Raw genomic sequence first — 27,182 nt, 5'->3', positions numbered from 1 at the left:
AATTGCCTGGCTGATTCGTCTGGCTGCTGGATTATGTGGCTTAGGTCATCGGCGTCTGGTGGTCGCACGTATGTGACCTGGAAGTTGTCGAGGAATGCGGCTTCCAGGTCCTCCCAACACCCAATTGACTCTGCGGGCAGGCTGTTAAGCCAATGCCGAGTTGGTCCTTTAAGCTTGAGCGGGAGATATTTGATGGCATGGAGATCGTCGCCGCGGGCCATATGGATGTGAAGGAGATAATCTTTGATCCAAACCGCGGGGTCTGTCGTGCCATCGTAGGATTCAATGTTTATGGGTTTAAACCCTTCAGGGATTTGATGATCCATTACTTTGTCAGTGAAGCATAGCGGGTGTGCGGCGCCTCTGTACTGAGCAATATCATGACGTAGCTCAGGAGCGTTGTCTGCTGTGTTCGGCCCGGCCGGAGTTGTTGTATCCGGCTCGACGGTATTCGTCGTGGGTCGTTGGGCGCCCACATGATCCATAGATAGATCTGGATTGTCTTGCCTTATCCTCCAATATATCTCGCAAGTCCGACGCGTTCCCCCGTGGCTTCGTACTTTTCGAGCGATGCCGGGGTACGGTCTTGATGGAAGTCCTGGATGCCTCTCTGTTGCGACCACGGGGTGGTCGGTCGGCCGTATTGTGCGCTGGTGATGAAGGTATGTATGCTTCCTCCTCTAATCGGGGGATCAACTTGCATTTTGGGTAACTCTTGGAGGGATGTTCGAGTTCAATACTCTTCGGCCGCGAGGACCTTGGTCCATCTGTCGGCCAGCAGGTCTTGATCAGCTTGAAGCTGTTGCTGCTTTTTCTTTAGGCTATTTGCTGTGGCCATTAGCCTGCGTTTGAAACGCTCTTGTTCGACGGGATCCTCGGGCACGACGAATTCGTCGTCATCGAGGCTTGCCTCGTCTCCGGAGGGAGGTATGTAATTATCATCCTCGACCTCTTCGTCTGCTCCTCTCTCGTGAGGGCTTGCTTCTGCATCCTCCTGTGCTGAATCTTGCTGGAGGGGATTGTCTTCGGCACTTTCTGGGGTGTTATTATCTCCTGTGCCGGAATCTCCATTCTTGTTGTGGCGGGATTTAGAGCGGCGCCGTTGACGTCGGCGCTTGGGCTGTTTCTTTAAGGAATCTGCCTCAGCTGCTTCTTCGCCATCCCCATTGAGGTAGTCCTGGACTAGGGGGTGTCCGGACAGCCGGACTATCATTATCCGCCGGACTCTAAGACTACGAAGGTACAAGATTGAAGACTCCTTTCCGTGTCCGGATGGGACTTTCCTTGGCGTGGAAGGCAAGCTTGGCGATACGATATGTAGATTTCCTACCATTGTAACCGACTCTGTGTAACCCTAGCCTCCTCCGGTGTCTATATAAACCGGAGGGCTTTAGTCCGTAGGACAACATACATTACAACAATCATACCATAGGCTAGCTTCTAGGGTTTAGCCTCCTTGATCTCGTGGTAGATCCACTCTTGTACTACCCATATCATCAATATTAATCAAGCAGGACGTAGGGTTTTACCTCCATCAAGAGGGCCCGAACCTGGGTAAAAACATCGTGTCCCTCGTCTCCTGTTACCATCCACCTAGACACACAGTTCGGGACCCCCTACCCAAGATCCGCCGGTTTTGACACCGACATTGGTGCTTTCATTGAGAGTTCCTCTGTGTCGTCACCGATAGAGCGGATGCCTCCACCCGTCTTCAAAAACGGTGTTTTCGCCGAAGGGGCCTTAGCCGCCGGCCATACTATCCGGCTTGGTGGTTTTCTTATGACCGCCTGTCCGGCCGCCGCTTCTACAATAACTTTGCAAGTCGTCAGAAGCAATCTTCGCGTCAGCCCTAAGGCTGCCGAACAGTTGGACCCAATAGAGCTCTCGTCTGTTAACGATCTCTTGGATCGCATCGCCGCCCTGGGAGTTGCTACGGACTACAACCAGATTGGGCTTAAAACCGATCTGAGAGAGATTAACTCTCCCTAGGCCACCCACCACATCGCAGTGGTAGAGGAGCAATACGGCAACTCTTTGCCTGTGTTGAAAACAATTCATGTCCGGATTCCCGAACCCTCCATGCCGGATTCCCGCGGAGAGACGGACTTCGATCGAGCATTGAACTTAAAATCATGCATCGCCCCGGACTCGCTGGATTTTGTCCAGCAAACCAAGCTTCCGAATTCGGAAACCCCTCGGCCTTTAAGCCCCAAGATGGGCAGGGATCCGGATTTTAGTCCACCCACCTGCCCAGACATATGCAATCTATCTCTAATACGGCAAGAGCCCGCTGAAATAGTACATCGCTACTGGGCCAGATTCCTCCTGGTTATGGACAGGATAAAGGACTGCCGAGAGGAAAACTCAATATCAATCTTCTGCAATAACTGCACGGACAAGGGAATACTAAACGCCATTGATCGTCGCAAAATTACGCGCTTCACCGATCTGGCATCCATTGTACGAAAGTACTGTGCGATGGAGAGCTTCCGGAAAACCAAAAATCAATTTTGGGATAATCCGGCCCCAAATCCAGTCCGCAGCAAAAGGGCGCCTTACACTCAGGCCCAGATGCAAAAATGAAAAAACAAAAACCCAATAAGGGAAACGGAATCGTACTGGAGGGATGGCTCAATGGACCCTGTAAGCTTCATAGTACAGAGGGAGCCGTCCCAACACATAGCCTTCGAGCATGTTGGATATTACGGCAGGTGGCCAAATGTGGCGAGGAGCTTCTAGCTCCGGGAAACCACTCCAACAATACCAGCACGGTATCAACAGTCTTCGAGACCTTCGCATCAAACAATATGCGAAAGCGAACAATCCGCGAACTCGCCGAAGTCTACCAAGTAGCAACAGCAAATCCATGGAGCGACACAGCTATTACCTTCAACGCCAGCGATGAGCCTAAATTCCGAACAACTAGAGCTCCAGCTGCACTGGTACTTAGTCCCATAGTGGAAGGCTTTCGACTGACAAAAGTCCTCATGGATGGCGGCAGCGGACTAAACCTCATTTACGAGGAAACTCTGTGAAAAATGGAAATCGATTGGAGCCGTATTGAGCGAAGCAGCACAACCTTTAGAGGAATAATCTCTAGCCGGGAAGCGCGCTGCACCGAAAAAATCACACTCGATGTGGTGTTCGGCTCTTCGGACAATTACAGATCTGAAGAAGTCACGTTCTAGGTGGCCCCGTTCAGCAGCGGGTATCACGCCATATTAGGACGAGAGGCATTCACAATTTTTCAAGCAATACCTCATTACGGGTACATGAAGCTCAAAATGCCTGGGCCCAGCGGAATAATCACTCTCGCTAGTGATCCGGACATAGCACTCTGCGCCGAAAACAAGACAGCCGCACTAGCCCTCGAGGCACTATCCGAAGCCTTAGCGGCAGAAGAACTCACAGCGCTGCGCTCTAAGGTGAACTGGGACGATGTGATACTCGATAAAAGATCCAAGTCCACCTCCTTCAAACCAGCAGATGAGATAATAAAATTCCAGGTCCATCCAACGGACCCGACAAAGACGGCCTCCATTGGGGCACAATTGAACCCCGAAGTAGATTCCGCACTGCGCGAATTCCTTTGGGAAAATTGGGATATCTTCACCTGGCATCCTTCGGACATGCCCGGAATCCCACGCAGGTTGGCAGAACACAGCCTAAACATCATAAAAGGATTTAAGCCAGTCAAACAGGCTCTTCGACGATTTTCCGAACCCAAAAGACAGGCAATGGGAGAAGAGCTAGCCAAACTATTCGAAGCCGGATTCATTAGAGATATCAAACATCCGGACTGGCTAGCAAATCTGGTGATGGTACCAAAGAAGGATAAATCATGGCGCCTCTGTGTCGATTTTAAAGACCTCAATAAGGCTTGCCCAAAGGATCCCTTCCCTCTCCCCCGCATCGATCAAATTATGGATGCTACAGCAGGGCATGATTCGTTGTGCTTCCTGGACGCATACTCTGGCTATCATCAAATCAAGATGGCGGAAGCAGACCAAGCCGCAACGGCATTCATCACTCCATATGGACCATTCTGCTTCAACACGATGCCCTTCGGACTTAAAAATGCCAGCGCAACATATCAGCGCATGATTCAAACATGTCTGGCCACCCAGATCGGCAAAACAATCGAGGCATACGTAGACGACGTAGTCGTCAAAACAAAACATGTCAAAACTCTAGTAGACGATTTGGGGCTCACATTCGACAACCTCAGAGCATATGACATCAAGCTGAATCCGGAAAAATGCGTTTTCGGCGTACCAGCCGGAAAGCTGCTGGGCTTCATTGTATCCGGTAGAGGAATTGAAGCAAATCCGGCTAAAATCCGAGCTCTGTCACAGTTGGATATTCCAAACGACCTCAAACAAATACAAAAATTAACAGGATGCGTGGCAGCCTTAAGCCGCTTTATCTCCCGTCTAGGACAAAAGGCGTTGCCCCTCTATCGCCTCCTCAGGCGCACCGAACACTTTGAGTGGACGGATGCTGCCACTGCCGGACTCGAAGAAATAAAGGCCATATTGGCAACAAATCCGGTCCTGGCTACGCCCACTCTGGGCGAACCAATGTTGTTATACATCGCAGCAACGCATCAAGTTGTAAGCGCGGTCCTCGTCGTCGAACGAGCGACATAAGGGCATAAATTCCCTCTTCAAAAACCAGTGTATTATGTATCCACTGTGTTAACCCCCTGCAAATCCTGTTACCCGCACTATCAGAAGATAGCATACGCGGTGCTCATGGCGTCCCGAAAGCTCCGGCACTACTTTCAAGAGTGTTCGATAACAGTGGCCTCTGAAGTACCACTCAATGACATTATAAATAACCGCGACGCAATGGGCAGGATTGCAAAATGGGCCATTGAGCTCTTACCATTCGACATAACTTACAAACCTCGGCGAGCCATAAAGTCACAAGTTCTGGCTGACTTCGTCGCCGAATGGACCGAAGCCGAACTCCCTAAAGAGTACGGCGTATACTCCAACTGGACTATGCATTTCGACGGCTCCAAAATGTTGGCTGGAATGGGGGCTGGCGTCATACTGACGTCCCCAACCGGAGATACAGTCCAGTATGTACTTCAAATAATGTACATGGACTCCAACAATGCAGCCGAATACGAGGCCCTGTTACATGGTCTCCGGATAGCAGTCTCCATGGGCATTCAACGCCTAGAGGTGCGCGGGGATTCAAACCTTGCAATATCGCAAATAAACGGAGACTTTGACGCCAAGGATCCGAAAATGGCAGCATATCACAATGCTGTCCTAAAAATGTCAGCTCGGTTTGAAGGACTGGAATTCCATCACATAGCTCGAGATAACAACCAAGCGGCCGACTTACTGGCACGCATCGGTGCGAAACGTGATGTTGTCCCTCCAAATATATTCCTGGAACGGCTCTTCAAGCCATCCATACTATGGGAAGAGGAGCCCGGTAGTGACAAGCCGGAGAAAACCGCACCAACCGGTGATTCGGCAGATGACATAACACCTTCAGCCCACGTCATAATGGCAGTAATCGCCGCGTGGACAGAACCTTTCCTAGCCTACTTACTTAGGCAGGAACTTCCCGAAGACCAAAACGAGGCCTGCTGCATAGTCCGGCGATCGAAGGCCTACAAGGTCCATGAGGGAGAACTTTATAAGAAAAGTACAACCGGAGTCCTTCAGAGGTGTATCTCCGAAGAGGAAGGGCGAAACCTCCTGGCTGAAATTCATGCCAGACTAGGCGGACACCACGCAGCAGCCCGGGCCCTTGTAGGAAAGGCATTCCGTAAAGGATTTTATTGGCCGACGGCCCGGGCAGACGCACAGGACTTGGTCCACCGATGCGTTGGTTGTCAGCTCTTTGCTAATCAGAGCCATACGCCACCCACCGCCCTCAAAACCATACCCATTACCTGGCCGTTCGCGGTCTGGGGGCTTGATATTGTTGGATCCCTTAAAGGGGGAACCCACAAGCAAAGGTACCTATTGGTCATGGTGGATAAATTCACCAAATGGATAGAGGCCAAACCGGTCAAAACGGCAGAGTCCGGACCAGTGATAGACTTTATATCAGGGGTGGTACACCGTTACGGAGTCCCCCACAGCATCATCACCGACAACGGCACGAACTTCACAGCCGACGAGGTTAAGTCATGGTGCAAAAATATGGGCATCAAGCTCGACTACGCTTCAGTTTATCACCCTCAAACCAACGGTCAAGTGGAAAGAGCAAATGGTCTAATAATGAGCGGCATTAAACCCAGATTAGTGAGGTCACTTACTAAATCCGACACACAATGGGTCGAGGAGCTCGACTCCGTACTCTGGGGGCTGCGGACAACGCCTAACCGTACTACCGGATTCACACCATTTTTTATGGTATACGGCGCAGAGGCAGTCTTGCCCTGTGATATTATTCATGACTCACCTCGAGTGCACATGTATGAGGAAAGGGAGGCCGAGCTTGATCGGCAGGACAGCTTGGACACATTGGAGGAAGAACGTGACGTCGCGAAGGCTCGTTCCGCATTTTATTAGCAGCAGGCCCGAAGATATCAAAGCAGAGAAGTACAGGCCAAGACTTACAACGTTGGCGAACTAGTTCTACGCCTGTCGGACAAGAAAAAGGACAAGCTCAAGCCTAAATGGGAGGGCCCCTTCATTATCGATCAAGTCCTGACCGGCGGAGCATACCGTCTATGAAATACGTCAGATAACCGACTCGAGCCGAACCCATGGAACGCAGCCCGCCTCCGACGATTCTATGCCTAGCGCCGGACTAAGAGTTCGTCCCCTTCCCCAGTCCAAACTTTTACACTACGACTGTCTTTCGTTTCTCTTTTTATGCCTTTTTATTTAAAATCCCTTACGGGCCTATTTTCGCATTTTTTCATACGCATGATGTGCCATCCGCACTCATTATTCCTGGGGGCTTCTTTCATAGAAGCTCAATTAAACGGGTTTCATACCCAGCACACGTGTCAAGCTTCCACATGTACCTTTTACTCGCCATTATATGCATCGATATGACTTATGTTTTGGCCAAGCTGGGTTGCCTAGCTCCTGTGCTTACCCCTACGTTCCTGATTGTTCAGCTAGGAGGTAAAGGGAGCACCTCTGCGATTGCTACTGCCGGGTCAGCCAGATGTGTACCTCAGACTGGGTGAAGCCGAAAGCTAGCGTTCTTAAGGGAATATTCGGTCGGTGACTTAAAAGATGACTTTTTACCTATTTATCTATTTGCCCCCAGATGTTTTACTGCTTTCTTTGCAGTCCAGACATGCACTTTAGGGCATGCCTCCCAGGGAAAGGAACCCTTAACGGAACTATTCTCCCTGGAAGATGTTTCTTACTAACCATGTAATATAACATAACTAGTTGGGCACTTGTCTGATAAAGCACTAATGACCCCTACGCCTGGCCTCCATGCATACCACGATTGTTTCTTAACCAAAGAGGTTTTCGGACACACTCCGGACTCTAGGGTCCCGAGGTTGAAGAGAAAAGGTCGGCAAAGACAAACGATCTACAATCCGGCTATAAGGCATTTCACATGTCACTTTAAAGGATAACATACATTGTCAAATTTACTGATTGTATTCCTCCTCAATCCCGTCTAACAGGCTGTCTAGTTTACAGTCCCGTTGGGAAAATTTAGCAGCCAACTCTACTTGGCTGTATACTAAACTCACAGGGATCTCCTTCCCATCGGGCCCCACTGGTCCAACTTCGACCATGTGGTTGGGATCCGCCTTCTTTGTACCGCGTCTTCACCATGGCCCAAGCCTCCCTGGCACCTTGAAGGCAAGCCGAAATCTTCCACAAACGGAAGCGTTGCCGCACTCCCTGCAGCTTCTCCGCAAGCTCCCCGAGGCCCTCAGGTAGGGTGAGGGCTGGCCATAAAGCCTGAACGACGCCGCTCATTACCTGCTGAACTCGTTCGAGTAGTTACAACAGTTCGGGAAGTTGATCACCCGTTGATAAGGGCATCTCCTCTACAGGACGACCCGTGAGTATACCTACAAGACATATCATGTCAAAATACTTCCTCGCCGAACTCCTCTTTTCAAAAGAGTCCGCTCAAGCACTTACTATAAATGCCGCGACGAAGCCGCTGATTCTCCTTAACGGAGCCGGACAGCTCGGCCCGAGCGCCTTTCAGCTCTTCTCCGAGCTTGGCGTTGGCATCCTGGAGCTTGTTCCTTTCCTGTTGAACCCTATTCAGCACACTCTCGCCGGCCTTTAGCTGGCGCAGCAATGCTTGCCTGTCCGGATCTTGTCCGGCGGTACCTGCAATGTCATTATTAGACTCGCGCGCACGCTGCACAGCGCTTATATTTATTAATAAAAATGTGTTACCAGGAGGGGTCTTTGCGTCTCCTCCTGCGACAGCAAGAGCGGCCTCAAGTTGGGCCTTGCAATCTTGCAGCTCCCGAGACAGCTGCATGTTCTTCTCGGTAAGTGCCTACGTTTTCAAATGATCGTTAAATCACTTAGCATAACTACTTTAAGTCTCGGGGGCTACTGGTATATACAACCATTGAAATTCCCTTACCCGTGTGTCTTTCACATACTGCTCCATGGCTCTGGTAAAACCATCTTGAGCGGCACGGAGATGCGCGTCCCCTGCGTTCAAGGCATCCAATGCCTCAGGGGAAAAGCATGCTTCACGAAATACTGTCCGGCGGCGCCTATGGTTCATGGCGCTCTCCACCTCAAACTTGGTGGTGGACAGTCTCTCGGTGTCCTCCGTTGGAGAAGGATCCGGCCCGCGTCTTGCGCTTGCCTCCGCCCCCCCCCCCCCCAGGCCGGGCGCTGGAGCCTGGCCGGTGTAGGTCGGATCGGCAACTTCTGCGCTCGTAGTCCGGCGAGCGCTTTTTCTCCTACAAAGATCATGAGCACTCAGGAATTTCCTCGGAACGTTGCTCTGAAAATTCAAATACGAGCTATACCTTTGCGGCGACATATCCGCCCGCACCGCGCTCCTTTTCCGCCTGCTGGTCCAGACTGGCCTCTGTTGGTCAGCCGCCGCGGGCTCGGCTTCCTGCCGTAAAGGCTCTTCCTGCAAAATACCATTGTTCGCGAAGGTTAGAAATGGGCGGGGAAGAGATAATGGTGTCCTGACTTCGGTCGCGGTCACCTGGGAAGCCGGACTTAGTCCGGGGTAGTCCGCCGTGATGGCAACCAAAGCATTGTCTATGCTGAGCTGGTAAAACACCCCGTCGATCAGCTCCACCTCGATGTCCGGGTCCTCTTTGGAGGCCGGATCCAGGGATCTTTCTGGATCCTCGGGTTGCGGAGCAGGACTCACCATGTCCTCCACAGTCCTGCGTAGATCCTGCGCCGAAGACATAATGTAAGAAGCTTAAACTTCGAAAGCATGGCCTGAGCCCTTCAAGGTCTCCACTTACCCATTCTCTAGGGTTGGTCATGGAAAACCCATTCAAAGGGTTCGTTCAAAGGAAGTCCTCCTTCTCCCCCTTGTACAAGCTGGACAGGATCTCCATCAGATCCTCGGTCGAATCCGGCCCTTTGCGGCCATGCCGAGTGGCATCGTCTTCCCCGTTGAAATCCCACATGGGGTGGCCTCTGTATTGCAATGGCTGTACCCCTCGCTTGATGCATGTCGCCATGACTCCGATCATGGTCAAGCCGAAATGGGCCATTAATCTTATTCGGCCCATCAAGTAATGGACGCTCTTGTCTTCCTCCAATCGGGGGCTCCTCGGGCGCCAGCTGAGGCGTTTCTTCAAGGGAGCAGCACTAAACTCCGGGAGGCCGATCCGGACTGGGTCTGGTAGCGGAGCGTCTCCTATATAAAACCACTCCGAGGGCCAGTCTTCGGACGCCTTCTTGGGAGTACCGGATAGGTATCCGGTTCTGGCGATGCGCCATATTTCGGCACCGCCCACTTGATATATAGACCCCTCGTGAGAACGGGGTACGAGGCAAAATAGCCTCTTCAACAATGCAAAATGGGGCTCAATGCCCAGGAATAGCTCGCAAAGAGCTACGTAGCCCGCGATATGCAGGACAGAGGCGGGCGTGAGGTGGTGGAGATGGAGTCCGTAGAACTTCAGGAGCCCGCGGAGGAACGGATGTATTGGGAATCCGAGTCCCCTTATCAGATAGGGGACAAAGCATACTCGCTCCCCCTTATTGGGGCTTGGAGTGTCCTCCGCCTGCCTCCCACCTTGATAAGTAACCAGTCCGGCCCGGACTGGGACCATGAAGGCCGGAGGGAGAAATCCCCCCGTTTGGAGCTTCACTAGCTCGTTGTGCCAAACAGAGCACCTCCTCCAATTCCCCGGCGGTGGGCTGGGAGCGCATGAAGAAGAGCCGCGTCGACGATCCATGATGGAATGGATTTCTAGGTCAAAGGCACTTCGATGGAGTATTCACGGGAGGAAGACGGTGTGGTTTGGATCTGGATTCTTGCCCCTTTTATAGGCGGGCGACTCGCACAACTAGGGGGTGAAATGTAAAAGACACCCTTGCTTTTCGCATATTTGGCGTAGAAGCCGAGGAACACAGTATTCAAGATGAAGCCGGACACTGTTCGGCAGGTACATGGAATTTGAAGGGAGAACCCGCCTTGCAACGCCGAAGACTATAAACGCGCTGGACTTATCGTCATTGAAGCCTGGTTCGGGGGCTACTGAGGGAGTCCTGGACTAGGGGGTGTCCGGACAGCCGGACTATCATTATCCGCCGGACTCTAAGACTACGAAGATACAAGATTGAAGACTCCTTCCCGTGTCCGGATGGGACTTTCCTTGGCGTGGAAGGCAAGCTTGGCGATACGATATGTAGATCTCCTACCATTGTAACCGACTCTGTGTAACCCTAGCCTCCTCCGCTTTCAATATAAACCGGAGGGCTTTAGTCTGTAGGACAACATACATTACAACAATCATACCATAGGCTAGCTTCTAGGGTTTAGCCTCCTTGATCTCGTGGTAGATCCACTCTTGTACTACCCATATCATCAATATTAATCAAGCAGGACGTAGGGTTTTACCTCCATCAAGAGGGCCCGAACCTAGGTAAAAACATCGTGTCCCTCGTCTCCTGTTACCATCCGCCTAGACGCACAGTTCGGGACCCCCTACCCGAGATCCGCCGGTTTTGACACCGACACTCATCTTTTGGGGTGTCCACCATGTATATGTCATATGACGAGGTGGTCTTCTAGTGCCCTGTAGGCGCTGGTTCTTGTTTGTCTCCGGCATCGTCGTCCATACCGTCGATGTCTTCGGAGTCATAGTCTAGCATGTCGGTTAGATCATCAACAGTGGCTACAAAGTAGGAGGTGGGTGGGCTTTGAATTTCTTCGTCGTCCGCATCCCAACCATCCTGGCCGTAATCTGGCCAGGGCTCTCCGGATAGCGAGAGATGCTTTAGCGAATTTAAGATGTCGCCAAAGGGTGAGTGCTGAAAGATGTCAGCAGCGGTGAACTCCATGATTGGCGCCCAATCGGATTCAATTGGCAGGGGCGCAGGAAGTTCGGAGTCCGGCAGGGAGTCCGGCACCTCGGATTCACGAGTTTTATAGGGGACAAGGCCAGTGTTCAGCTCCATCGCAGTGGAAGTTGCAGCTCCCGCGGAGGTGTCCAGCCACCCGTCCTCGAGCTACGCGATCGGCTCCGGACTATGGGTCGGAGCGGATTCGTGTGCGGTCTCCAAGGCGCTGTCCGGCGGCAGAGTTAGATCATGCCCATCGTGACAATGCGGCACGCATGGCTGTGGCTCGGATCCGTCGAAGATCAGGTCTCTGCGGATATCCACCATGAAGTTTAGGCTTCCAAATCTGACCTGACGGCCAGGGGCGTAGCTTTCGATCTGCTCTAGATGGCCAAGTGAATTGTCCCGCAGTGCGAAGCCGCCGAATGTGAAGATCTGTTCGGGGAGAAAAGTCTCACCTTGGACGGCGTTGGTGTTGATTGAAGAAGCCATCGAGCCTATCAGTGACGACACAGAGGAACTCTCAATGAAAGCACCAATATCGGTGTCAAAATCGGTGGATCTCGGGTAGGGGGTCCCGAACTGTGCGTCTAGGCGGATGGTAACAGGAGACAAGGGACACGATGTTTTTACCCAGGTTCGGGCCCTCTCGATGGAGGTAAAACCCTACTCCTGCTTGATTGATATTGATCATATGGGTAGTACAAGAGTAGATCTACCACGAGATCAAGGAGGCTAAACCCTAGAAGCTAGCCTATGGTATGATTGTTGTAATGGTTGTTGTGTCCTACGGACTAAAGCCTTCCGGTTTATATAGACACCGGAGAGGGCTAGGGTTACACAGAGTCGGTTACAATGGTAGGAGATCTACATATCCGTATCGCCAAGCTTGCCTTCCACGCCAAGGAAAGTCCCTTCCGGACACGGGACGGAGTCTTCAATCTTGTATCTTCGTAATCTTGGAGTCCGGCGGACGATGATAGTCCGGCTGTCCGGACACCCCCTAGTCCAGGACTCCCTCAGAACCCCTAACAGAACTATTCTCCCTGGAAGATGTTTCTTACTAACCAAGTAATATAACATAACTAGTTGGGCACTTGTCTGATAAAGCACTAATGACCACTACGCCTGGTCTCCATGCATGCCCCGGTTTTCTCACAACCGTGAGGGTATTCGGACACACTCCGGACTATTGGGTCCCGAGGTTGAAGTGAAAAGGTCCGCAAAGACAAACGATCTACAATTCGGCTAGAAGGCATTATACATGTCATTTTAAACAAATACATCATCACATTGACTGATTGTACTCCTCTTCAATCCCATCTAACAGGCTGTCTAATTTACAGTCCCGCTGGGAATACTTAGCGGCCAATTCTACTTGGCCGTACACTAAGCTCACAGGGATCTCCTTCCCATCGGGCCCCACAGGTCCGACCTCGGCCATGTGGTTCGGATCCGCCTTCTTGTACCGTGTCTTCACCATGGCCCTGGCCTCCCTGGCGCCTTGATGACAGGCCGATATCTTCCATAGACGGAAGCGCTGCCGTGCTCCCTGAAGCTTCTCCGCAAGCCCCCCAAGACCCTCAGGTAGGGAGACGGACGGCCATAAGGCCTGGGCGACGCCACTCATCACCTGCCGAACTCGTTCGTGCAGTTGCAGCAGCTCGGGAAGTTGGTCACCTGTTGAACCGGGCATTTCCTCCGCAGGTCGACCTGTGAGCACACCTACAGACACATTTCTGTCAATCGACATCCTCGCCGAACTCTTCTTTTCAAAAGAGTTTGCTCAAGCACTTACTGTAGATGCCGCGACGAAGCCGCTGATTCTCCTTTACGGAGCCAGACAGCTGGGCCTGAACACCCTTTAGCTCTTCTCCAAGCTGGGTGTGGGCATCTTGGAGCTTGTTCCTCTCCTGCTGCACCTTCATAAGCACCCTCTCGCCGGCCTTCAGCTGGCGCAGTAGCTGTTGCTTGTCCGGATCCAGTCCGGCAACATCTGCAATATTATTGTCAGATTTATACGCACGCCGCACAGCGCTTATCCTTTTTGAAATATGTGTTACCGGAGGTGGTCTCTGTGTCTCCTCCTGCGGCGGCTAGTGCGGCCTCAAGTTGGGCCTTGCACTCTTGTAGCTCCTGAGACAATTGGGTATTCTTCTTCGTAAGATCCTGCATATCAAATGATCCTTAAATCAGTTATTTTAACTACTTTAAGTCTCGGGGGCTACTGGCTTATACAACTATTAAAATCCCTTACCCGTATGTCTTCCACATACTGCTCCGTGGCTCTGGTTAAACCATCTTGAGCGGCACGGAGGTGCGCATCTCCCATGTTAAAAGCATTCAATGCCTCCGGGGAGAAACACGCATCACGAAGAACTGTCCGGCGGCGCCTGTGATTCATGGCGCTCTCCACCTCAGACCTGGTGGCGGACGGCCTGTCGGCATCCTCCGTTGGAGGAGCAACCAGCTCGCGCCTTGCGCTCGCCTCCCCCCCCCCGGACCAGGTGTTGGGGCCTGGCTGGCCGTGGCTTGGTTGGCAACCTCTTCGGGCACAGTCCGGCGAGCGCTCTTTCTCCTAGAAGAGTCATGAGCATTAACATACTTCATAGGAGTCTTTTCCTTAACAACGGTGGCATGACATACCTGTGCGGCGACGTTTCAATTCGCACCGCACCCCTCTTCCACCTGCTGGGCCGGACTGACCCTGGTTGGCTAGCCACCGCAGGATCAGCTTCCCGCGCTAAAGGCACCTCCTGCGAGACACCGTCGGTATACGGTGGTCATACATAAGCACGGACAAAAAATGGTGTCAGGGCTCTGGTCATAGTTACCTGGGAAGCCGGAGATAAACCAGGGTAGTTAGCCGTAATGGCGACTAGAGCATTGTCCATGCTAAGTTGATGGAACACCCCGTCAATCAGCTCCACCTTTATGTCCGGATCCTCTTCGGAGGCCGGATCAAGGGATCTTCCCGGATCCTCGGGTTGTGGAGCCGGAATATGTATGCCCTCCACATCCCGACGCAGATCCTGCGTCGAAATCATAAAGTAAGACACTTAACTTTGAAAGCACGGATCGGATAGATAAATATTCACTTACCCAGCTCCGAGGGTTATTCATGGAGAATCCGTTCAATGGACTCATTTGGAGGAAGTCCTCCTTCTCCCCCTTGTACAAGCCGGACAGGATCTTCACCAGATGTACGGCCGATCCCGGCCCCTTGCGGCCATGGCGGGTGGCGTCATTCTCCCTGTTGAAATCCCACATGGGGTGGCCCCTATATTGGAGCAGCTGCACCCCTCGCATAATACATGTGGCCATGACTCCAATCATGGTCAATCCGGAATGAGCCAGCAACCTTATCCGGCCCATCAGATAATGGACGCTCTTGTCGTCCTCCAGTTGAGGGCTCCGTGGGCGCCAACTCAGGCGTTTCTTCAGAGGAGCGTTGCTGAACTCCGGGAGGCCGACCCGAACTGGGTCCGGCAGTGGAGCATCTTCCACATAAAACCATTCCGAGGGCCGGTCTTCGGACGCCTTCTTTGGGGTTCCGGATAGATATCCGGTCCCGGCAATGCGCCATATTTCGGCTCCGCCCACTTGGTATATCGACCCCTCGTGAGAATGGGGTACGAGGCAAAACAATCTCTTCCACAGTGCGAAATGGGGCTCGATGCCCAAGAACAGCTCGCAAAGAGCTACGAAACCCGCAATGTGCAGAATGGAGGCGGGCGTAAGGTGATGAAGCTTGAGTCCGTAGAACTCCAGCAGCTCCCGGAGAAATGGATGTATGGGAAATCCGAGCCCCCTTATTAGATAAGGGACGAAACACACCCACTCTCCTTTAGAGGGACTGGGGGTATTCTCCGCCTGCTTTCCACCCTTGTAGGTGGCCAGCCCGGCTCGAACCGGGACCATAAAGGCCGGAGGAAGGTATCCCTCCGTTTGGAGCGTCACCAGCTCGTTGTGCGGGACTGAACATCTCCTCCAATCTCCTGGCTGAGGGCTGGGAGCGCGAGAGGAGGAGCCGCGTCGACGGTCCATGATGGAGTGGATTTTTGGTCAGAAGCGCTCCGATGAGTACTCACGGAAGGAAGATGGTGTGATTTAGATCTGGGTTCTTGCCTCTCTTATAGGCAGCTTATTTGCGCAGCTAGGGGGTAAAATGTAAAAATACCCTGTCCTTTCGCATTCGTACGACACGTGGGAGAGGGCCATTATTGGGCGTGGAAGCCAAGGAGCGCAACATTTATAAGGAAGTCGGACACTATTCGACAAGCACATGGAATTTGGAGGAGAACCCGCCTTGCAATGCCGAAGACAATGTACGCGCCGGACTCATCGTCATTGAAGCCTGGTTCGGGGGCTACTGAGGGAGTCCTGGACTAGGGGGTGTCCGGATAGCTGGACTATCATCATCGGCCGGACTCCAAGACTATGAAGATATAAGATTGAAGACTTCATCCCGTGTCCGGATGGGACTTTCCTTGGCGTGGAAGGAAAGCTTGGCAATATGGATATGTAGATCTCCTACCATTGTAACCGACTCTGTGTAACCCTAGCCCTCTCCGGTGTCTATATAAACCGTAGGGTTTGAGTCCATAGGACGAACAACAATCATACCATAGGCTAGCTTCTAGGGTTTAGCCTCCTTGATCTCGTGGTAGATCCACTCTTGTACTACCCATATCATCAATATTAATCAAGCAGGAGTAGGGTTCTACCTCCATCGAGAGGGCCCGAACCTGGGTAAAAACATCGTGTCCCTTGTCTCCTGTTACCATCCGCCTATACGCACAGTTCGGGACCCCCTACCCGAGATCCGCCGGTTTTGACACCGACACCCGGTGAAGCCTTCTTCTTCTTGGGGTCCGCCTTTGGGAGCCTCCCACTCCTGTGATCTGGGTCTTCGATGGCCGCGGCCTGGAAGGCATGCTCAAGAGAACACACTGCATCCCTCTCCTCGCAAGGCACTTTGATGATTCCACCGCTTCCTGGCATCTTGAGGACATTGTAGCCATGGTGAGTCACTGCCATGAACTTGGCCAGAGCTGGGTACCCGAGGATGGCATTGTATGGCAGGCGAATGTGGGCAACATCGAATTTGATGAGCTTGGTGCGGTAGTTGTTGCGCTGCCCGAAGGTGACAGGAAGGCGAACTTGCCCTATTGGAATGGTGAAACCTTCAGTGACTCCTGAGAAAGGCTTGGTCGGCTGAAGCTGATCGTATGGCACTTAGAGATTGTTGAACGTCTCGACGGACAGGATGTTGAGTCCAGCTCCACCGTCGATGAGGGTCCTAGTGACTTGCACATTGCTGATGACTGGGCAACAAAGCATCGGGAGGGCTCCGGCCGTTGCTGCGCACTTGAGCTGATCCGCTGAGCTGAACATGATAGCGCATGCAGACCACCTGAGAGGGTGCATGGCCTCAAGCTTGGGGAGGACTGCATTCACCTCGCTAGCAAACTGCTTGAAGATGCGTTGAGAGGCTGGGGCCTGAGCGCCGCCCAGGATGCAAGCGATTGCGCGTGGCTCCAGGAAGCCCCCAGCCCCCTCGTCCTGGTGATGGTCTTCATTCCTCCTTGGCGGTGGTGGCAGAGGTGGGAGGCCTGCGTTGCCTTGAGGGCGGTCCTCATGAGGCTGATCCCTCCAACCTCCCTCGCGAGGATGGTCCTGCCAGCGGTCCTCGCGTGGTCGGTCACGCCACCCTTGGCGAGGGTCACGCTCTTCCCATCGTCCTGCACCTCTTACTCCTCGTCAGCCATAGCCCCGGTCGTTGCGGTCGGGACGTCGGCCGATAGGCCCCTCTCGCACGGCCCTGAGCTCTTGACATTCATTGGTGTTGTGGGTGTGGAGGTCGTGGTACACGCAGTACCGGCTGCCCTTGGATGAGTCGGGCAGATCCCTGTCTCGCTTGGTGTCTGGCTCTGCTGCGAGCACAGCAGCCCCCTTGCGCTTTACGTCCTTGTCCTTGGGCTTCTTCTCTCCTGGGTCAGCAGCCGGAAGCTCGAGAGGGAGAGGCGCCCTTCCTCATCCCTGGCGCACTTGGTCGCCAAGTTGAACAGCTCCAGGGATGTGCATAGGTCTTCATGGATTGCTAGCTCTTCTTTCATCTTGATGTCCCGCACGCCATCGGAGAAGGTTGAGATGATGGCCTCCTCAGTCAACCTGGTGATCTTGAGGCGGCCGTTGTTGAAGCGCTGAATGTACTTCTGCAGGGTCTCTCCTGGCTATTCCTTGATGTGGTGCAGGTCACTCATGGCCGGGGGCCGGTCGCGAGGGCCTTGGAAGTTGGCGATGAAGCGGGTGCGCATCTCGTCCCAGGAAGAGATCGTGCCAGGAGCCAGGTCAACGGAGTCAGCTGCGTGCATGCTGGCTTAGCTAGCCAGCTTAGCCCGTATGCATGCAGGCGGCCAGTCAAGCTGCGGCGGTGGCGCGATTGCGGCCACACGCGCACCGGCCAGCCACCCCTGCCTCGCTCCGCCCCGACCGGATTCGGCTCCGGCCTCGCGTCAACACCGCTCGGTTGCGTCCTGCGTGCCAGATCCGCTCCAGCCTACTGCTGCTCCGGGCCGGCTCTCACCCCGTGCGCCTGGCCGTTTCGACCGGCAACCGCGCCCCCGAGCCCGGCCTCCTCCTGCGCCTGCTGGCTTCCGCCCGCTCGTCGGGTGCACCGCCCCACGGCCCAAACTCCGCGCATTTGCGCCGCCTCGCGACGCCCGGCCGACTCCTCCAGCCTCCACCTCGACTCGGCCGCGCCGCATCTCCATCCGGCCGCCCCGCGTGCGTCCGCGACCCGGACCATGCCCATGGCCGGCTCCCTGCCTGGGCCGGCTGCTGGCTCCGCCCGGTCGCCTGTCGCCCGTGCCGGCTCCGGCTCCGACCCGGCCGGCTCTCGTCCGCCAGCTCCGGGCCGCCTCCTACGCCTGGCCTGCGTCGGGCCGGCTCGGCCTCGCCTTGGCCGCCTCCGACCGCTCCGCCTTCGCGCCCAAGCCTGCCGCGCGCGAAGCCCCGTTGCTCCGCCCCGGCCCCTGCTCCTTACAAGTTCCCCGTCCGAGCCCCCGCGGCCGGACGCCCCGCGCCCGCCGGCTTCGCCCAGGCCGGCTCCGCCTCCGCCCGCGGCATTGCCTCCACGCGCCGGCGCCGGGTCCGGCTCCCCGCGTCGAACCGGCCACCCCACGCCGGGTCCGGCTCCCCGCGTCGACCCGGCCAACTCGCACTGCCAACTCACCGCCCCGAGCGCCGGCATCGCCCGAGTCCTCGTGGTCCTCGCCGACGCGTCCGCCTCCGCCTCATGGCCGCGGCCGACCCTCGCCTTCTGTCACAGCCCCAGATCAGCCCTTGTTTGTTTTTGCTTTAGCATCCATGCAACATGTTTAAATTTTATGAAATTTGAAATGGGGATTGCCTAAACCCTAGTACCAAATGGAATTCAAATAGATTCAACCCAAAAATATTTTAAATGATCCAAATGGCTTCCAAAAATGTTCATCATTTCTGGAAAATGCTTGAAACCATAACCAGAGGGTTGCACATTTTTTTCCATGACATATTTGGTCACTGAATAAAATCATATGTACTTTGCTTTTGGGCATTTAAATGCTAGTAAATATCTTAAATGCCCAAATAATTCTAAAAATAAGTGTGGGCTGTAGGAAATAATCTAAACAGAGCCCCTGATTATTTTCTGGATTTTTAGAGATGCCTAAGTATTTTTAATAAAGCCTCACCATTACAGAAAAATAGAAAATAGTAATTAAAATAAAAGACAGAAATAAAAGAGAGAAGGACTTACCTGTGAAGCCCACCTGGTGGCCCAACAGGACCGGCCCAGCGCGGCCCAGCCCGCCACCGCTACTCCCCCCCCCTGTCGTCTTCCTCTTGCCAGTGGGAGCAGCTGCGTGCTCGCACGCGCGCGGCCGAGGAGGCCACCTCCTCCCTGCCTGGCTGCCTCCTCCTTCCCTGGTCCCTCCCGCGACGCCACGCAGCCCCAACCCCCTCTCACTTCTCCCTCGCCCTCTGGACCTCCCTCCCCCTCGCTCCTCTGTTTCCCCTCCCGCGACCGAACGGAGCCGCCGCCACCGATGAGAGCCACCGTGGCTACCGGCCACCCCACGGCTCACCGACGCCCCAGGAAGCTCCGCCGGTCCTCCCTCTACCTCCTCAACGAGCCACGAGGCCCCGGACGTGCCACAACACCGCCCTCGATGCCTTCTTCAACCGCGAGACCGCCGGCCATCTTCGTCAAATTCGCCGGCTCCGGACCATCCCCGGCCTCGTCTCCGCCTTGAATGGATCCGCTGTGAGCCTCCGCTGCCTCTCCTGTGCTCGCCCCCTCCGTTCTCGCCCCCTAGCCCCATCTCCCACTGCGGCCGAGAGTTTCTCGCCGCCGGCCATGGCGTGGCCGTGGCCACAGCCACCCCAGCTCGTATCCGAGCCCACTGACGTGCTCACCGCGATCTCAGGAGTCCGTAGCACGCCCCAGCTCCTCCTGCTGTGCTCCCTAACCCCGACCCCGAGCTCGCCCGAGCTCCCGCCGCCGCCGAGGTCGACGCCGTGCTCAACTCCGGCCACCTCGCGGCCTCCCGTCTGTTGCTTTGGATGCGTAGGAGCAAGAGCTTCTCCCTAGTGCCCTCAGCGCGCCAAACCACCGCTCGTGGCGCCAAACCCGCCACCACCCGAACTCCGGCCGCCGCCGTCGTCATGATTGCCGTCGCCTCCGGCCACCCTAGCTTCTCCCGTTGGCCCTGTTAGATGCGCGCGGGCCTGGGCATCCCGTAGAGCCCCTCCGCCGCTCTTTTGGTCATCGGAGGGCGAATCCCGACGCTCTCCGCCGTCCCTGGCCTCGCCGGCGACGAGCCTCGGGTCAACTCCGGCGAGTTGACCCGGGTTTGACCCCCTGGGTCGATGACAGGTGGGGCCAGCCCCCCCTGTTAATTAGTTTAGTTTATCTTAATTTAATTACCCCCCTGCTGACACTGACATGTGGGCCCTAGTGCCCTAATCTTTAATTAAACTAAACTAAACCCCCCTGTTTAACCCGTGTCACTGACGTGTGGACCCCACACGTCAGGTTTGACCTGGACCCGCCCTGTTGATCTGATGACGTCAGGGTGAGGTCATGCTGACGCCATATTCCTTTTCTGGAATTTAGTTTATTTTATAATAATCAGGAAATTCCAGAAAATGCCTAAAACTTCAATAAATCATAGAAATTCAACCGTAGCTCCAAATTAAATAAATTATATATGAAAAATTATCAGAAAAATTCAAGGAATCCATCTGTACCATTTTCATGCATGTTAGAACAACTTATCACTACTGTTTAGGACAAATGAATTAAATGGCATTTGAATAATCACATATGGAGTTTGAATTTGAATCTTGTATTCAAACCAACTTCATTTAATCTGTTGCTAGATGCATTAGCCCAAAACACATTCATTTTGCCATGTCATGATCATGCATCATATTGTGCATTGCATTGATTGTGTTCTTTTTGTTTGCCGGTATTTGTCCCCTCTCGATAGACGTGATACCAATGATGTGATCGTTGACACTGATGAAGACTCAATGTTATCTTCAGAAATGCCAGGCAAGCAAAACCCCCTTGTTCATTCCGATAAAATCCCACTCTCTCGCTCCTGCTCTCTTTTACTGCATTAGGACAACAATGACATATTTGATACTTGCTGCGGTAGCTGAACCCTTTATCCTTTGCATGACCTGTCATTGCCACAGTAAATAGATGAAACCCACTAGCATGAGTAGGAGTTGTTTGAGCCCTGTTGTGCCTACTCATTCATGCTTGTTTGTCATGCCTGCTACTGCTTAGAGTCGAGTCAGGTCTGATTCATCCGGGATGAATCAGAGGTGTGTGAACATGTCCTACTGTGTGTGAGCTAAGTGTGTGAACACGTTTTGGTAAAGGTAGCGGTGAGAGGCCATGTAGGAGTACATGGTGGGTTGTCTCATTGCAGCCGTCCTCAGGAACTGAGTTCTGTGTTTGTGATCCATGATTCAGCTACTACCATACATTGCGCCCTGAAATATGACCCCGCTCGACTTCTTATTCACCCTAGTCCTCTGTCCAGGAGTTGCAAGTAGTTTCTGGTGTTTGTAGCTTACTGGAGGCCGTGGACAGCGCTGACCGTAGGGGTGGGCTGTGATGCGGTAGGTACGTGGCACGGTGTACCGGATGCCAGTTTGGTATCTCGGGAACCCTGTTCACATCGTTTGGGGCTGTGAGCGAAACTCCGGACGGATCTCCTCATGGATGGAACCCGAATAGGCGATAAACCTGGACTAGAGACTTGAGTGTTTAGGTAGGTCGTGGTCTACACCCACGTCGGCTTTCGCTTGAAGTCTGCCGAGCACATGTCGTGTGCAGACGCTAAGTGGTGGAAACATCATCTATTCGAATAGCCGTGTCCGCGGTAAAGGACTTCTGGGTTGCTTATATCAGTTCATAGACAAGTGAAAGTGGATACTCTAAAATACGCAAGATAAGCGTGAGTGCTATGGATGGCGTTCTCGTAGGGAGACGGGAGCGGATCCATAGTGGTGTATTGATATGGTGAATATGTGGACTCGTGTGCGCCACCTCAAAAGAGTTACTTGCAGTCGTAGTTCAGGATAGCCACCGAGTCAAAGCTGGCTTGCTGCAGTTAAACCCCACCATCCCTTTGTTGATAATGATGCATATGTAGTTAGTTCTGATGTAAGTCTTGCTGGGTACATTTGTACTCACGTTTGCCTATTTTATGTTTTTGCAGAGAGACTTCGGTCTCACTAGTAGTTCCACGTGGACTTCGACGTTTAGCTTGTTACCTCAGCTACGATCTTGTGCCCCGGCAAGAACTGGTAGATAGTCAGGCTTCTCAGCCTTTTTCAGTTATAGATGTCTGTACCCAGACATGATAGCTTCCGCTTGTGCTTTGACTTGTATGCTCTGATTGTTGGGTCATGAGACCCATGCTTGTAATATCTCGCTCCTCGGAGCCTATTGAATAAATTACTTGAGTCGTAGAGTCATGTTGTGATGCCACGTTGTATTTGCACATATCGAGCATATTGTGTGTATGTTATTGAAATGCTTGGTATGTGTGGGATCTGACCATCTAGTTGTTTATCTTTAGTAGCCTCTCTTACGGGGAAATGTCTCCTAGTGTTTCCACCGAGCCATGGTAGCTTGCTACGGGGAAATGTCACGCGATGAATACCGGAGTCCTGTTAGCCCGCTACAGCCCGGTTCACCGGAGTCCTGCTAGCCCAGTGCTACAGCCTGGGTTCACTCGCTGATGACCGACACGTTCGATGCTGGGTCATGGATACCTGTCCCTGTAAGTTTGAGCCACTTTGGGTTTACGACTAGCCATGTTAGCCCGGGCTCCTTATCATATGGATGCTAGCGACACTGTCATATACGTGTGCCAAAAGGCGCAAACGGTCCCGGGCAAAGGTAAGGCGACACCCGTGGGAATACCGTGCGTGAGGCCGCAAAGTGATATGAGGTGTTACATGCTAGATCAATGTGGCATTGAGTCGGGGTCCTAACAGCGTTGGTATTAGAGCTTGACTGCCTGTAGGATTACCAAGCCAAACTGGTCGAAGTTGAGTCTAGAAATTCTTTAGTTATATGTAGGGGAATTGATTGTGGGATGGAACGTAAGGCTCTTTTACTCCTTATACCTCATGCCCTTCTGATCTGAGTCGTCTTATCTTTCCTGCGGGGATTAAGAACTAGGCTATCTCTTCTTTCTATCAGGATCACGTGTTACTAATCCGTAGACTTAAGATTGTTGGGTTTAAGTCTCAGTTCAGTTCCTACTACTTCCGTATGTTAATTGTTGATCTCGGAACCTTGATATTGTGCTTCTGAGTGGTTATGCCACCATTTTTGTGAATGTCTCAAATCTTTTCTGAGCATTTACAGCCGTTATGCTGCCCGAGTCATCCCAGGTTTCTAAGTAGTCTGATGCATTTGCAAAATCCTTTCCCTCTGGTTTCGATGTTCCTTTATGCCAGCTCAATCACACTAATTGTTGAGTTGAGGTATTCTATTGCCTTGACATTATGTTGGAGTTACTATTATGACCCTAGGTGTCTCAGGGGATCATCTAGTAGTCTAGCCATGATTTGTGTTCCAGTGTGATGACTCTGGCCGTCATTATCGAAAGCATCCCGTGATGCCATTTAGTAGTAGGTATTCTATCCCTGGGTTTTGAACCCGAGATTCACCCTACTTGCTTCATGTTGATAGTTTTGCTCGTTCCTTTAGGTTATTAGTAACCTTTGCATTAGTCCTCGATGTTCGTGGTATTCCTTTCTTCCAAATACTATGAACCGCTTATGGCAGATGTTCCTCGCTGATCGAAAGATCACAATCAGAGTGCTCTCGATGGGTTCTCGATTCTACATTGTGACTCTGCCAGTTCTACCTTCCTGCATGGGTTATCCGGAAGAAATATGTTGAATTCGTTCGACATGCTAAACCATGCATCCACAACTCAGAAAATCGTATGTTCCTTTGAGTTGTCCCTCTTTAGTTGTCTTCTGACCCTCGTCTATCAATTGATAGTCAAGATTATGTGTGCATTCGTTCATCGATGCCTATTACTCTTGTGGTCCGTCAAGCCATTCCATTCAGAATGACTAGGAGAAACAAACTCCAGTACCTCTTCCATATCCAGGATTGGGTCAAAGAAGTTGTGCTCCGCAGATCAAATTGCTAATCCAGCTTTTGTTTTGTTCTACCTTGGAGTATTACCATCGTTATATCGGGATTGTTATAGGAATTGCACACCATCCTATGAACTCTTGGTACAGTGATACCTCTTGCCATCATTAGTCATTCCTCGGTCTTCCTGTTGATGCAACCGGAATACCGACAAATGAATTGTGATGTGTGAAATCAATATGCCTAGCAACCTCGTTGCTGGGTAGTTAAAGGACAATAATTTTATTCCTAGTATGTTGGTTATTGAATCACCATTCTAAGATTGATCGTGCTACCTAGTCCTTATTTCCTGGTGCACTCTTTGATTGATGAGTTAGGATCTTGTCAAGTCATCACTCATTTGATCATATCGTCTTGCCCTCAAAAGCGAGATTGTTCTCGAGCTTAGTAACATACCGATGGTTCGTGATTTTCCGAAGATCTTCTCGGAAGTACTACCAGGTTGTCACCTGACCGCTATGTTGAGCTCGTGATCAAGTTGGTTTATTGTAAACCACCCTTTCTCCAAGAATCCGTGTTGGATACCCCTGAGCTAGTTGGTTAAGCTAAACGACAACTTGGAGAGTTGGAAGATAAAAGCTTGCCTGACTTAGTTCGTTCCAAAGGGATATTCTTGTGTAGTGTGTGTTGAAAGAAGATGATATCTTCATTGATTGGTCTCTGTGATCAGTTGCTGGACCTATTGTCTTATCAATCCTTTGATTTGAGTGTGGGCTATCGTCAAATCAAGTCAGAACCAACGATGTTCGTAATGTTGTCTTACTCGTGGTTGATCCCTCGAGCATACACCATTATATCTTTTGGGTCTGATCAATGCTATCACCGTGTTCACATGATGGTGGAAGTCCAGTGATATGGAAATTCCGATGAGTTACTGTTGAGCCCATCAGTAGCATTTTGTCTCCCCCCATGGATCATGTTGAACATCAACCTAGTGTTGGAAACTTGGGTAAGCATTTCTTCGTGTTTCGTTCATGAAGCATATGTTTGGATGAAAGTAGTGACTTTCCCTAATTCATGTGCATATGATGCAAGTTGCCGCCATGAATTCGAGGAAGATTGTTTTGTTTCCTTGGAATCATCCCAAATCAGTCATGCACACGTGCGAAGTATTCTATGGTCTGGAGACTTGCAACCTTCATTCCATATGTGTCCCAAGCACACCAAGCCACTGATTGATTTGTTCAAGGAGAAGAAGTTCCTTCATAAGAGCTAATCATATGACTTATGCAAGGACTTCGATATCCTCGATGATGGCTCCCAACCAGAACTCGGTAGTGTTTTATTGTAAGACTACCATGTGGGCATGCTTGTCTGGAACACCGTGTTCACATGTTTGTAGCAGAACCAGCTCATGTTTTGGAGCTTACTATCATAGTTCATTCCCCGAGAATCTCGCAACGTCATCTCGTCGATTTGTGTTGCAAACTTTCATTTTTTCTTCCTAGACTCGATGAGTCTGGAATATCCTGACACCAACCAGATCTGAGTCTCAGGCAGATATGATGGTTGGAACATTTCCCAAGAACTATAATATTGGTCCCTCGATAAACGGTAAAGTGAATGTCATGGCCAACACACCCAGCCGGAAGACCTATTATTGTAGTATCTTGTTTGCAGAAGTTGGCCACCTCCCCATAGGGATTTCGTAGGATTTACTCCCTAGTTGCCCCTATGGATTTTTGTGTTCCCGAAGTCCGACCTTTTACTTGATATTCTAATTATCAAACCATATCTGTGAATGGGATACACTAGCACATCAAGGAGAACATTAGAAACGGAGTGCTAAATGTCTCTCGGTCGATCATCCAGATTTTGTTTCCTTGGCCTCGCTAAGATGAAATCTGAGAAGGTGTTATCTTTCTTTGCATCCGCATCCTCCATCATCATTCATCATGGTAGCAAGTTGTGTTGCCGGACCCTTGACACGGATGTTGATAAAAACCCTGATGAATATGGAAATGCTCAAGTTCTTGAGAGCACGCACAAGCGCTACGTGTTACCATCGGCTCTAACTGGATTCCTCTCAGTTTCCTCGGCAATGCTATGACCTTTTCAAACAGTGAATTCACCCTCTATTGTTGGGTTCTTCCCCAGTTACCAGAATCATTCCCAGCATTTGCATTTTTTTCCCAGCTTGCACCGCCAATGTGCCATTCTACCATGGGTCTCTTCCATTTCCGGTGATAAGCAAATTCATCCATTACGTTGTCTTCAACAAGGTAATCCACATCATCCAAGTCCGAGTATGCCATTCTACCGACCCCCTCCAGACGATAGCTCGAGAATTGTCTTAGGCTGGTTTAAAGAGTTTCAATGATCTATGAATCAAAGGTAATTCTTTTTGCCACTTAAGGGGATATTCCCACGAGTCACCTTCCCTAAGGTGCCTCGTTGTGGTTCCATGGCAACTCAACTCCTCGCTACGTTGACAATCGATTACCACCTTCTTAAGCGTGAAATTGTTGTCTACCTAGTGAACCCTCGTCATCTGTTCCACTCCATCCCTCTAGAGGTGTGCTTCGTCTCTCAGCTCGAGAGATGTTGTTATGTCTCATTCCGTGGGTTAATCCTGAGTTGTTCGACCTTCGAGAGGAACAATTCTTTTAGGGTCTTTCCTTTCCTCTCGTTGTCATGTTAGCTGGAGTTCTCAGAGCAAGACTTCGAGACAATGATGGTGAATGAATCAACGTTCAACTGAAGTGCAACCTGGATCGTGAAGATTGTACTAGTTTGCGTTTTCCCCTTCACCTTACCCTACGCTTGAATCTCGGGACGAGATTTTTGTTTAGTGGGGGTGAGCTGTCACAGCCCCAGATCAGCCCTTGTTTGTTTTTGCTTTAGCATCCATGCAACATGTTTAAATTTTATGAAATTTGAAATGGGGATTGCCTAAACCCTAGTACCAAATGGAATTCAAATAGATTCAACCCAAAAATATTTTCAGTGATCCAAATGGCTTCCAAAAA

Source organism: Triticum dicoccoides, chromosome 7B, assembly GCF_002162155.2.
Source record: "Triticum dicoccoides isolate Atlit2015 ecotype Zavitan chromosome 7B, WEW_v2.0, whole genome shotgun sequence".
In the NCBI taxonomy this organism is placed as follows: Eukaryota; Viridiplantae; Streptophyta; class Magnoliopsida; order Poales; family Poaceae; genus Triticum; species Triticum dicoccoides.
The sequence above is the reverse complement of the archived record's forward strand: the minus strand, read 5'-3'. Positions refer to the sequence as shown.